This window comes from Aotus nancymaae, unplaced genomic scaffold (assembly GCF_030222135.1).
Source record: "Aotus nancymaae isolate 86718 unplaced genomic scaffold, 86718_ANA_hifiasm-v0.15.2.pri h1tg000014l, whole genome shotgun sequence".
NCBI classification, from domain to species: Eukaryota; Metazoa; Chordata; class Mammalia; order Primates; family Aotidae; genus Aotus; species Aotus nancymaae.
Genome location: NW_026988425.1, coordinates 71874192 through 71887640, shown reverse-complemented (window position 1 = coordinate 71887640; position 13449 = coordinate 71874192). Strand labels below are relative to the sequence as shown.

At 39.0% G+C, this 13449-nt stretch overlaps 1 pseudogene; it reads right to left on the bottom strand.

The window, feature by feature from the left end:
* Positions 1 to 11009: 11009 nt before the first annotated feature.
* On the bottom strand, positions 11010 to 13449 carry LOC135274839 (large ribosomal subunit protein eL8-like; annotated as a pseudogene).

The following is a 13449-nucleotide window of genomic DNA, read 5'->3' as shown; positions in this document are numbered from 1 at the left end:
TTGTGTTAAAATGAGCAAGGGTAAACTGGGCGCGGTGGCTCACACCCGTAATCCAGCACTTTGGGAGACCAAGGCGGGAGGATCATTTGAAGTCAGGAGTTTGAGACCAGCTTGGCCAACATGGTAAAACCTTGTCTCTACTAAAAAAATACACAAATTAGCTGGGCATGGTGGGGCATGCCTGTAATCTCAGCTACTCGGGAGATGGAGGCAAGAGAATTGCATGAACCCACGAGGCAGAGGTCGCAGTGAGCCAAGATTGCACCACTGCACTCAAGCCTGAATGACAAAGTGAGACTCCATCTCAAAAAATAAAAACAAATGAGCAAATATACACACATCAGATTTTAGCGGAACAAGGAGCACAGCACTGCAGCTCAATTACACACATAGAAGCAAATACATTTATGTAACCACTTAAATTTTACCACTTAAGCACTGCTTTTTACAAGAATAAAAGTAAAGTTATTATATTGCATAATCTTTGGTTAAAATTAGTTGAAAACCAATATGGTTCTAACATGTTGTAATTTACCTAGCAGCCAATATTAACAATATATTGTTTAAAATCCAAAATTTATGTAACTTCTGCTACTAAGCATATTTGCATGGCCTGAATTAAAACAAAACTTAAGCTTATGCTACTTCTAACTGGCTTCCCGAGTTTAATATAAGAGCTCTTTTCAATTAAATTTTTTTGATCAATATTTATAATTTATTTTACCATTCTAAGAGAATATAGTTTCACTCATTTAAATTATAAACATGTTGCTGTTCACAATGTTTTTAATATAAGTATTATGAATCCTGGACCTCAGATTCCCTACGGGGCTTTTGGGAACTTGTAGTAAATATTTAATAGAGGATATGAGCTTTCTTTTTTATTTTAATCTTTATTTTTCCTGAAGGGGATATTATTTGATCCATCCATATTTACTCTATGTTTCTGTAAGATAACGCCACTGGGGATGTAGTGGATTTATGGAATCTAACTTCCAAATTCCCAAAGGCTCGTTGTATTTTGTATGTTTGCTATAACGGGATATTGCAGTCTAGTGAACAAAGTGAAGCAATTAGTCAAAGGATGTCAAAAGAACAATTTTTGTTCCTTTTTTTTTTTTTTTTGAGACAATTTCTTGCTCTGTTGCCCGGGCTGGAGTGCAGTGGCGCGATCTCAGCTTACTGCAACCTCCACCTCCTAGGTTCAAGCAATTCTCCAACCTCAGCCTACTGAGTAGCTGGGGCGACAGGCATGTGCCACCACACCCGGCTAATTTCTTGTATTTTTAATAGAGACAGGGTTTCACCATGTTGCCCAGGCTGGTCTTGAACTTCTGAGCTCAAGTGATCCACCAGCCTAGGCCTCTCAAAGTGCTAGGATTACAGGTGTGCAATCCTACACACCTTAGCCTACAATATTTTTTCTTATGCACATTTACAACTAATTGTGAAGATTTCTAAGAATTAATCTAGAACCAAACTGGTTTTGCAAATGAAGTACTGGAGAATTTTTTTCTTCATGTACATCCTTTGAGATGTAAAAAGAAGCTATTATTTTCATGGAGTCATCTTGCCTTAAAAAATATTTGTGTTGTTTTTAAATGTGTGGGTTGCTCTATTTTAAAACAATAACAATGGGAAATTTTATTTTATTTTATTTTTATTTATTATTATTATTATTGTTTTTTGAGATGGAGTTTCACTCTTGTTGCCCAGGCTGGAGTGCAAAGGCGCGATCTTGGCTCACTGCAACCTCCGCCTCCCGGGTTCAAGCGATTCTCTTGCCTCAGCCTCCCAAGTAGCTGGGATTACAGGTATGCACCATCATGCCTGGCTAATTTTGTTTTTAGTAGAGACGGGGTTTCTCCATGTTGGTCAGGCTGGTCTCAAACTCCCAACTTTAGGTGATCTATCTGCCTCGGCCTCCCAAAGTGCTGGGATTACAGGCATGAACCACCACTCCCAGCTTTATTTTATTTTTTGAGATGGCGTCTCCCTCTGTCGCTCAGGCTGGAGTGCAGTGGTGTTGTCTCAGCTTACCGCAGCCTCTGCCTCCCAGATTCAAGCAATTCTCCTGCCTCAGCCTCCCAAGTAGCTTGGATTACAGGCGCACACCACCATGACTGGCTAATTTTTATATTTTTAGTAGAGACAGAGTTTCACCATGTTGGCCAGTCTGATCTCAAACTCCTGAACTCAAGTGATCCACCTGCCTCAGCCTCCCAAAGTGCTGGGATTACAGGCATGAGTCACCACGCTCAGCCAATAATGGGAAATTTTTAGTCACCCATAATCTCACCATCCTCACAAAATAAAATTTCATTATTGTATGTTTCTGCATCGTTTTGCATGTTGCTAGACAGGCTGTCACATTATAATTTTAATAACATCATAGTTCCTCTCTCTCTCTCTCTCTCATATATATATATATATTTTTTTTTCAGTCATCAATCAGGCATTTTTAACAGGTATGAAAATGGACGAACACAGGAAAATAAGGGAGGATAACCATTTGTCTTTGAAATGGCTGAATCTTTTAAGTATCTCCCTTTGCAGACAATCTACACTCTTCATGGTTTGCTTCTGACAGCAAATAGCAAAGCTAACCTTGGTCATTACCAGTACTACCTTTTGTGCAAGTCCAAGTTGACCTTGTTCAAACTACATTCTAGCCATTTTAGTTGATTTCTCTCTGGGGGTTAGAATGCATCAACAAACATGTGGATCTTTGATTTGTTGGCCACAAACAAAAGCTAAACATCTTACAAGAGGATAAAACTCACCTTTGTTTCAGCTTCTGTTAGCAGGAAGAGTTGTTTCAGCCCCATGGACACTCTGAACAGTATTTTGAACTTACTGCCTGGTGCTTCAGAGCAATGGGATCAATATTTGGAGGCATTTTTTCAAATCTTACAATTCCAAATCAACCTCAGCAGATCAAACTAAACTTTATCTGGTCTTAACAATACAAATATTCAATATTTCTTTCCAGATGTTTGCAAGTCAATCATATCTGCTCTTTAATGTGTTTAGGTTTTGTTTGAAGCATGGGTCTTTCATCGTTTGTAATCTTAACTTTTTATGCTCATGAAAGTAATATAAGCTCATTATTAAAAGTTAAAACAGTACATAAATATTGTAGAAAATTAAACTTTTGTGATGTAGAGAGCCATTGTTAATAAAGAAATAGCAGATATTCATCAAAAATGTTTTCCTGATTACTAGTACATATCCCTATATAGACTTTTTAAATTCAACAATTCCTTGACCATTATTATATAGCTCTTAGAAACATACCAATCATACATTATATATTGCTTTGCACATTGTATCATCTTATATCTCTTAGCTCTCTTTCCCTGTTAGGACTTAGAAATTCTACTTCATTCTTTTCTTTTTTTTTTTTTTTTTCTTTTTTTGAGATGGAGTCTCACTCTATCGCTCAGGCTGGAGTGCAGTGGTGCGATCTTGGCTCACTGCCACCTCTGCTGACTGGGTTCAAGCAATCCTCCTGCCTTAGTCTCCAGAGTAGCTGGGATTACAGGCACGTGCCACCATGCCCAGCTAATTTTTGTATTTTTGGTAGAGACAAAGTTTTACCATGTTGGCCAGGATGATCTCAATCTCCTGACCTCGTGATCCGCCCCACCTCAGCCTCTCAAAGTTCTGGGATTACAAGTGTGAGCCACTGTGCCTGGCCTTTACTTCATTCTTTTTATTAGTCACATAGTATTCACGTATATGTACATATACATATATTAACTTAAATCCATAATGATGGATATTTGAGTTGTTTTCAGATTGGTTTTGTTTCTTTGTGTTGTTTTGTCATACCAATGCCACTGTGAATATTCCTTTTAAACATACCTGTATATATGTGGAACACAGTACTTTAAAGCTTTAAAAAGGAATGTAATGAAATCATACTATTTTAATGTATTTCATTCTTGTTAGCAGTTCATTATTACCAGCCTACCAAGTGTGTAATAAATATTCCAAAAATTTTGTTCAATGCATTTTTCTAGAATTTAAGAATATTGTCCTACAAATGACCTTCCAACATGGCCTTTTATGATTCATTGAATGATAGTAATAATGATTCCTTGACCATTATATAGCTCTTCAGTTTACAAAGCACCTTCACATAATTATCTCATCTGACTCTCACATCAATGTGCTGTATGCAGGACAGGTTTATAGGAAAAAAATGATGCTGAGTTGGAAATTTTTACTGCCTAAAATAGTATACAAAGTCCTTTGTTCTGCTAACTCAAGGGGTCAAGTCCACTGTCATGATGGGATTGTGGTATCATATTGGTACCTTAATGTGAAAAAACACTTCTACATCACTTCAATAACTAATGTTAAATTACTATCCAGTTTTCAAGCATTTTATTTAATTATCTGATGTCTAGAGATTAGGCTCAGCAGGCATTTTTCAGATAAGTGCTCCAGTAATTGCTACTCCCAAGCCAAGTATTTAAAAGACATTTACGCAGTAGTTGTTAAAGGTTGATGAGTTTCAGTGCCACTTTTTCTTTTTTAGGATGGGAAGAACAGAGGGTAAATATGGGGGAAAAATAGTCCATAGAAATACAGTGCCAACAGGACAGTGCCTGCTAAGACTGGAAATTCCTATCCCCACCCATTATTATTTCTGTGTCCCTGTGATCCTTCCTTTAAACAGTGCCTATAATGATTAGGTGCATAATAAATGGTGATGCTTCTCTCATTTCCCACACTCCTGGTAGGAAGTAGGCTCCTATACAGGAAGAGAAAATCATTGTCCTGTTGCCTCCCACTTTGAGAAAGGAAGCAATCTTGAATGACACTATTGTTTCCATAGCTGTAAATTTACTTTGTCTCATTAGTAAATCTATCCACACCCTCAGTTTAGCTGAGAATGCACTTCTGAATTTCCTCTCTTCCTACATCTACTGTAACATGTACAGGAATTCAAAATCAGTTCCCAGATCTGAAATCTTATGAGATTGTCTAAGTCCATTTTCTGTTGTTTATAACAGAATGTCTGAATCTGAGTAATTTATAAAGAAAAAGAATTTGTTTCTTACAGTTATGGAGGCTGAGCAGTCCAAGGTTGAGGAGCCACATCTGGTGAGAGCCTTCTTATTAGTAGGGACTCTCTGCAGAGTCTCAAGGAGGCACAGGGCATCACATGGTGAGGGGTGTGAGTGTGCCAACTCAGGTCTCTTTTTCTCTTCTTATAAAGCCACAAGTCCCACACCTTGGATAACCCATTAATCCATGAATGAATTAATCCATTAATGAGAGCAGAGCCCTCAGGACCCAATCACCTCTTAAAGGCTTCTCATCACTGCCACACTGGGGATTAAGTTTCAACGTGAGTTTCAGAGAGGATCAATTTTCAAACCATAGCAGAGATCCAGTCCACTTGAAGCTCTGCTTGAATATGATAGCAATTTCTAAGCAACCATGATCGTACAGAGTGGCTACATTAATATTTAAAAATCAGTTATATTACTTACAGAGAAATCACATTGCTAATACTTTGAAATTCTGATGCAGTGTTCTTTTCCATCAATAGAATTATAGGAAGTTGATCTGCCCTTATCCCATCTGTCCAATATTACTTTGTACTGCTTAAATTGTTCTTGGCTATCAAGTCTTCACTGTCTGGTCTCTTCACTGTCCTGTGTGTAACACCTAGCTCATTCTCACTTCTCTGCCTTTCCTTATATTGTTGCTGTCCTTCAAATCTTCCTGTCTGACCTATATGAATTCAAATCAAGTTTTGAGAGCAAACTCCCAAGTCACACCACATAAAGCCTTCCCTCCTGTGACAAATAGCCCCACTGTTGTTGGTACACAGCAGAGAGAACTCAACACCTTTCTACACATTCTGATGTTTTTCTATTCCTAACTTGTATCAAATCGGTACTCTTGAAACCAAACTTTTAAAACAGTAACATGTTTATTGGGTTGCAATAATCATATTAGACACCAGAGTGTAGCATATGCCTTGCCCATTGTCACATCCCTAGGGCCTTCTCTCTGACCCATATGGGGAGATATACTGACTAACAAGGTTGGGTTTTAATGCATATCTCTTGGTCTATCAAAATACTCCCATTGAAAATAAGAGTCATCAGTTGATCAGTTTCTTATGCAAGTAGTGTATGGGAATGGTAGATAGTTCCAGATTGATCAACGGTAAATGTCCTGCCCTTCTTGTTTGACAAACAAATTCCCCTTTTGTACACAAGAATGACCTATTGGCCCACATGATATTTATACAGCAGGTACCTTTGGACACATTTCACTGACTCAGGGTATTTTGAGCATGAATATTCCACAACTGTTGACATTTCACTAACATATATACATATATATATGTATATATGTATATATATGTATATGTATATTGGAGACACAGGAGTCTTGTATGTTGCCCAGGCTGGTCTCTAAACTCCTGGGCTCAAGCTTATCCTCCTGCGGTGGCTTCCCAAAGTGCTGGGATTGTGGGCATGAGTTACCATGCCCAGTTTTCACTAATACTTTCTAGTTCACAACAATATATTTCATGTCTAATGAATTAAAAAATTCCAATTCGGATCATTTTAAAATGCAGGCACTCCAGCCTGGGCAAAAGAGTGAGACCTTGTCTCAAAAAGAAAAGAAAAGCTTAAAATCTCCCAAATAGGCTCCCCTGACTTGTTCTGTTTTCTTCTACTTATGTTCTTTAAAAAAAAAAATTATCTGATTTCACCTGGCTAGTCCTATGAGCTACCTAATTTAAGATTTAAAGCCCTAAGTTACATGTTAATTGTTTAATGTGTTGATCGTGCACTTCCTAACTAGATAATAAACTTCTCAAGGGCAAGGACATGACACAAATGACTTTTTTTTCTTAAGGCTAGTCAAGTGAAGCAGTGGGAGTGGAGAAGGAACAAAGAAATCTGCAACTGGTTGTGATCAATTTGTTGTAGACACCACTGTACTTGGGCCAGCCTTAAATGGCTCTTGTACCTGTCATAGCTCATGGTATACCCTTAAGCACATCAAGATGCTCAATACGTACTCATTGACTGAAGTCAATGTCATCTTTGGGATGAGGTGCTTAAATTCCAATTCAATGAGTTTTAGGTAAGTGATAGTGAATCAGATGGGGTCCTGGGGAAGAAACAAAATTCATCCTAGATAGTTCAAATGAAGAGACTTTAATGAAAAGACTACTCAAAGATATGTAAGCCAGGTTAAGAAAAGAGACAAAGTTCTGTGAGATACCCAGGGACCAGCTTCAGAGGGAAAACCACTTTCCCTCTGAAGAAAGGGCTATAGAAACAAAGAAAGAAAATAGAATAATTAGCAGGGCCCAGTAGAAGCTGGTTCTGGGAAAGAAGGCCAGTTTGGTTGGGAAGTGTGCAGCTATTGTGAAAGATGGGGTGCCAAAGTGGGGCCAGGGAAGACATACCTGACTTTACACTCTTAGATCTCCTATGTGTTTCAATTCAAAACGACTTATGGAAACACAGTTAGCACATTTCAGCCTTCTGAGGCACAGTGCAGGGCAGAGATGGGGGTGAAGAGATGCAGGTGGAGAAGAAAGGGCAGGACTGGGCAAGATTGGCAAACTAACCAGCATAGAAGGTTTCCATTATAAATGGGAACAAGGAAAGGCTGGATCAGTATGTACAGAATAAGAAAAGCCTGGAAACCCTAAAATTATCTGGGAAACACTAAATCTAACTTAGCCAAATTTAGGCCACACAATTATAGGATGTTGATCTGTCCCATCCCATCTGACATAGTGTTAATTTCTTCATTAAATCTCTCTGAATACACTCTGAATAAATAGATTAAATACTATTAACATTCAGTTTCAATTTTTGCAGGAAATAAACATATATATCTATCCCCCATAGCAATGAATAAAATTCATTTACAGACATAACTGCTGTCACACTCAAAAGTTAGGGCTCTACTGCTTAAATGAGCATCTCTGTTTTCATTTGCTTTTGGCTGCAAAGTAAAACAATAAAATGAACATGTATCTTCTGTTAAAATTTATTTTAAATTTAAATTTAAAGTTTTTTACTTTGGTTTTGTGCTATTCATAACCACATGGGGGTTAGTGAATATTTACATAAATAGAATCACAGAATAGAAAACATTAAAGTCTTGTAATCTATCGTCTCATTTAGCAGGTTCCCACCAGTTAATTCACCTGGCGTTGATCAAATAGTTGGTTGTGGCAAAGCCAGACCAGAATACAGGTAGTCTGCATCCTAATCCACCTACCAATAGTTCTAGAAACGCTTGATTTAGTTCTAATTAAATGGCAAAAGAGCATAGAGGTTAGGGGCAAAGGTTTGGAATTAGGCAGATTTAGGTTCAAATCCAGGTGGATTTTAGGCAAATGACAAATTCCTACTCATCTTCTTTTCCTTCCCTATAAAGATGGCATGAATACAAAATACCTACCCCATTAGGGTTGTTATGGGTTGGCTGAGGAAATATATATTAGCATAATGCTTGGTATATAGTTCTCTCTCTTTTTTTTTTTTTTTTTGTTTGAGACAGTCTCACTGTGTTGTCCAGACTAGAGTTCAGTGGTGCGATCTCATGATCTTGGCTCACTGCAACCTCCACTTCCTGGGTTCAAGTGATTCTCCTGCCTCAGCCTCCCAAGTACCTGGGATTACAGGCGCCTGCCACTACGCCTGGCTAATTTTTGTATTTTCAGTAGAGATGGAGTTTCACCATGACCTCATGGTTTCCAACTCCTGACCTCAGGTAATCCACCACCTCAGCCTCCCGAAGTGCTGGGATTACAGGCGTGAGCCAATGTGCCTGGCTAGATTCCACTTTTGAGAGCAGTTTTAGGTTTACAGGAAAAATAATTACCTTTTGATTCACAGAGATTGATATTAGACTCAGTGAAAAGCTGAAAATAGCTAAAAAGCATAAAGCACTATACAAATATAAGTTGGTATTTTTCTTATGAATAAATAGTGGGAAATGCCCAGGACCTAGTTAACACACCAAAAATAGATAAATCAACAGAATTTGATCTAACTAGGATTTTAAAGAATATCAAGGGTAAAGTTGTGCAATTGCTAGCAAAGTTGTGTGCTCTGTTATGGCAAACTTTCCAGAGGACTGATGAATTGCCTATCTGAATTCTATCTTAAAAGAAGAATTGCAAGCATGGCTGTGGAAACATACACATAGTGAATATAACACTATACTGGACAAACTAGTTGAATCTGTAATTAAATGGTATGATCACTGAAAAATACAAAAACAATCTACTGGGAAAAGGCACCACGGCTTATAAGGAAAGTTCATGTAGAAATATTGTGAGCTTTTTAGGGAAATAATGACTATTTTGCCAAAGGGGAAACCAGCAAATAAAATTTACAGACATAAGACTTCTCAAAAATCTTTATATGTAGAGACATTTCCTATTCTTAAATAAGAATTTTTTTTTTTGAGACAGAGTCACTCTGTCGCCCAGGCTAGAATGCAGTGGCAGAGTCTCAGCTCACTGTAACCTCCACCTCCTGGGTTCAAGTGATTCTCCTGCCTCAGACTCCCGTAAATAAGAATTTTTAAAGATTGGGTTATCATTGGATTGGCAGCACTTTAAAAAAATATATGGGACAGGGGCAGTGGCTCAAGCCTGTAATCCCAGCACTTTAGTAGGCTGAGGCAGGCAGATTGCTTGAGCCCACAAGTTCAAGACAAGCCTGGCCAACATGGTGAAAACCCGTCTCTACAAAAAATACAAAAATTAGCCAGGCATGGTGGTGCGTGCCTGTAGTCTCAGCTACTTAAGCCTGGGAGGCAGAGGTTGCTGTGAGCTGAGATTGTGCCACTGCACTCCAGCCTGGGCGATAGAGTCAGAACTTGTGTAAAAAAAAAAAAAAAAAAAAAAAAAAAAAAAATATATATATATATATATATATATATATGAATGGGATGGGAGCTGGCTTAAATTGAAGCAAGAGTATATGAATCAATGGAGAAGCTAAACTAAAGAGCAAGATTTCAAAGATCCCTCTGCTGGGACAAGTATATTTAAAATTTGTGTAAGCAATCTGGAGGACAGAATACAAGGGTCATAGATGATTCTGGCTTCTTCTAAGTAGAGAATGCCTACAATAGCAATGAGAGAAATGACAGGAAAACTTCAAGTTCAGGCAAGTAGGGTAGAAAGGTAGCAGCTTCCATTCTTTTATACTAAATGTACAGGAGTGTTGATTCCCTTTTTAAATGAAGGGATCACAGGGAGATACTGTTTTTCAAGGGAGTGCCATGGGCAAAAGGAAAGCTCCATGTAGCTGAAGCCTCAGTGTTCATTCTAAAGTAGGTTTTGGGCAAGGGATAGAGGTGGGCTTTCTCTCTGGGTCTAAAATGTGCAACATCCTGTCATTCCAGAGAAGTCTTCTATAGGAGTGGGGTGGGCAAAAGAACTATGAAGACAGGCTTTTCCCTTAAGGGTAAATGCTTTGTGGAGGGTTAGCTAAAAATTGTAGTTAGGTACTCTAATGTATGAGCTCAGTTAACTCATGGGCAAGCTTTGAAGGCCAACTTTGATGGAGATTTCCTAAGGCCTTCGAAAGATGACATGAGCTTTTTTGCAAGAAAAGGCATTCTTAAAAGGCCATGAGTTTATCCTGGTACCTAAGCGATAAATCCAAGTCAATGATAATCTGAACTCCCGTTTACAGATGAAAAAGACCAAAATGTAGCTTAGTTCAGAAGGATTCAGAGATCACTGAACAGGAAGTATAAAAGATTTTCTATTTGTATGCTAGAGTCTCTGTTTGCTTTCCTTTTACACTTGATAAGATCACAGAGTTGGTATGGTATGCCTCTGTGTAAAAAAAACACAGGTTTTGGATGCTTTAAATGAAAAGAATACATTTCAGAAAGTATTTTGAAGTCAGTTTCCCTAATTCTTTTTTTTTTAAGGAAAATTTGTATTAATTACTTTTATGTACAGAAAGCTCAACAGTGTATATTCAGCCCAGTTTGGTGGCACATTCTTTAGCCTATGGGGATCACTCCACCAGCGTAGAGACCCCTCTGTGTCTCCGCCATTACGGAGTTAGAGCCTGGACATATTCTCCCCCCGCTGAGGGCAGTTGAGCTGAGGAAAAGAAGGAAGTGAAAGAGGCCTGAGTTTGCAGAAGCCTATTCTTGATCCACTGAGCTAATGGCATGTCTGGGTGAGGCCTGCATGACCATTTACGAGACTACTGTCTCCCTTGAAGTTCCCATTCTGGGCTGGTTTTATGACTCTGTTTACCTGCATTCACTAAATCCTGTGATCGCTCACATGTTACTAGAATATTGCTACCCCTCAAATTATTGCTTGCCTTGATGTTACTTACTGTAACTGTAGTTATTGATAAGAGGATAAGAATCTTTATAGGATAAGAATCTTTTGTTTGTTTTGTGTTCAGTGACCTTTAGATAAACCTGTATGCTACCCCCTCCCCTGCTTACTTTGTAATCTTCTGTTCCCTCCTGATAAAACTTTTGTAATGGGACCTACGTCAGTCATATGTAAAAACATATATAAACTCTTGTGCACGAGAATAAACTGCTGTCTTGGGCATGGCCTGATTCAGCCCTCCAGACCTCATTCTTTCTGTCATTCTTTTCTTCCGCACACTCTCTCTTCCAGATATTGGGACCCTCTTGCTGGTCAGGAGACCCCCGGCAGACGTGCTGATCTCACGGACCACAACATTAGCCTCTGCCTTTTTGAGCTTGCCAATGTGAGCCATAGACTTGGGACCCAGGATGTTGCCTCCCCAGTGACGGTGGATCTCATCATATTTGTCATTGTAGTTGGTCCTGATAGCTTCCAGCTTAGCCCAAGCTCCTTTGTCTTCCAAGTTAACCTATGTGAAGGTGACAATGATGCAGGTCTTCCTGTGGACTAGACAACCCAGTCTTGCTTCCCCCTTGATAAGCAGTAAGGGATCCCTATTTTACAACACAGGGCAGGCAGGAAGACAACCAGCTCGAGGGGATCCATGTCGTGTGCAATCACCACCAGCTGAGCTTTCTTGTGCTCCACCAAGGTTCGACGGTGTAAACTCCTGCTTGAAGGACAGGTGGTCTCTTAATGGGGATATCCCCTTTGCTTGTAGCTTTCTTCTCAGTCAGGCCAACAGCCTCTGCTTCTTCTCCTTGTTTTGTCACTGGCCTGTACTTGTGGGCTAGCTTAAGCAGCTAAGTAGCCGTTTGGTGGTTCAGGCCTGAATGAACTGGTTAATCACAGGAGGCACTTGCAGCCACTTGTGGAGGATGGCTCTCTGCCACTGCAATGTGATATAGCAAGGCCATTTCACAAAGCGGGTGAGGTTTCTTTTGGGCTGGATGTCCTGTCCAGTGCCAAAATTCTTAGGCCTTTTCTCAAACAGGGGATTCATCACTTTCTTGGCCTCAGGCTTCTTCACGACAGCAGGGACTGGAGCCACCTTCTTCCCCTTTGGCCTTCTTTCAGTTTGGCATGTTGGACGGTAGAGGAGAGAGCCAGTTTCCCTAATTCTTACATAGTCTAATGTTCCCTTTTCATTTTATAGTTCCTCTTAAGTAGCTGATTATAAGGTAATATAAGCAGTAGAAAACATACAACTAATTTTCACATCAGTAAAAGAAACAGAAAACTGACAACTGTCTTTCTTATGTAAAGCATGCATTTACTAAGCATTTGCTTAGTAAATATTTTATTTAATTATTATAACAAACCCTTCAGGTACTAACATTATTCACATCTTAGAATCTGGGAGACTGAGGCTCAGAGATATTAAATAACACATCCTGTGCTACCTGGCTAGGCCAAGAGAACTCAAACTCAAAATCCATGTTCTTAATATCCCTATATAAGAATTTACTGATATTCTCAAAGTTCATGTTTGTATTTGAGTGTGATTAGTATTAACATTACAAAGGGCAGTTTCATTAAAATTCTTTCTCTTTTTAAATCTCTAATTATCTTTAATTTCTGCTTTTTTTTTTTTTTTTTTTTTTTAGATGGAGTCTTCCTCTTATCACCCAGGCTGGAGTGCAATGGCACTATCTCAGCTTACTGCAACCTCCACCTCCTGGGTTCAAGCAATTCTCCTGCCTCAGCCTCCCAAGTAGCTGGGACTACAGGCGGCTGCCACCACGACCAGCTAATTTTTGTATTTTTAGTAGAGATGGGGTTTTGCCATGTTCACCAGGCTGGTCTCAGACTCCTGATCTCAGGTGACCCGGCTGTCTCAGCCTTCCAAAGTGCTGAGATTCCAGGCATAAGCCACCGTGCCTGGACTTCAATCTCTACTTTTAAAATATTTTTCATTTTATTCTACATGCAGCTTACCCTGTTAGTACAACATCCAACATTATAGATTCTAAAAACTGTTTTTCAATAGGGACATGTTGCTGAATGTCATGACTATTCAT